Source organism: Camelina sativa, unplaced genomic scaffold (assembly GCF_000633955.1).
Source record: "Camelina sativa cultivar DH55 unplaced genomic scaffold, Cs unpScaffold01939, whole genome shotgun sequence".
NCBI lineage: Eukaryota > Viridiplantae > Streptophyta > Magnoliopsida > Brassicales > Brassicaceae > Camelina > Camelina sativa.
This window is the reverse complement of record NW_010923056.1, coordinates 2,152-3,092: the sequence shown is the minus strand read 5'-3', so window position 1 is coordinate 3,092 and position 941 is coordinate 2,152. Positions and strand designations below refer to the sequence as shown.

At 36.6% G+C, this 941-nt stretch overlaps 1 long non-coding RNA gene across 1 annotated transcript; it reads left to right on the top strand.

Moving 5' to 3' along the window:
- The first annotated feature begins 6 nt into the window (after window positions 1–6).
- On the top strand, window positions 7–685 carry LOC104774199. The gene is made up of 2 exons (XR_765265.1): window positions 7–108; window positions 196–685. It is a non-coding gene; the product is annotated as an uncharacterized LOC104774199 (long non-coding RNA).
- Window positions 686–941: the final 256 nt, after the last annotated feature.

Genomic DNA, 941 nt, shown 5'->3' with positions numbered 1-941 from the left:
AAGTGCGATGTGTATAGCTTCGGGATATGTCTATGGGAGATTTACTGCTGCGACATGCCTTATCCTGACCTCAGCTTCTCCGAAGTCACCTCCGCCGTCGTCCGCCAGGTTTTCCAAAATAACCTTTTTCCGTAGTTAATTATTTATGATTACGTTAAGGAGTATATGTAGACATTTATGTTTTTGAACAATTAGAATCTGAGACCGGAGATACCTAGATGTTGCCCAAGCTCGTTGGCAAACGTGATGAAGAGGTGTTGGGATGCAAATCCTGAAAAGCGGCCAGAGATGGACGAAGTGGTGGCGATGTTGGAGGCTATTGATACTACTAAAGGCGGAGGAATGATACCTCCTGACCAACAACAAGGCTGTTTCTGTTTCCGCAGACACCGAGGCCCATGAAGTATAACGTTTCCATTATTATTAGTATCATCATCAACTCTTACTATTTTGGAAGTAGAGAGATTATATTTATAAAATTTGATTGTGGGGGGTTATTAAAAATGTTTTATTTAGTTGGTGTTTGATTCATAGGATGAATGTCGCGTATCTATTTCAAACGATCATCCTATACACACAAAACCTATTTCTTGCTCTTTGCTTGTTTTATAGTTTGTCAATATGTATATTGGTTTACAATGTATTAAACCTGACCATAAATTATAAAGCATTAATTCCACCAAAATATTAAAGGGACTACATCAATTCTTTTTTTTCTTTTTTTTTTTTTTAAAAAAACTGATATAAATTCAGACTTTTCTTCATAGGAAAAAGTTATGCACCTTTAACTTTCTCTCACAAAATTTAAATAAACAGAGTACATTATACATGAACCGAGAAAAGGGGAAAATGAAGAGGAGTTAACCGGCGATTTTGTAACTGGGATTAGCGAGATTCTCTAAACCGGAGACAACTTGAATGGATTCAATAACATCACCGAC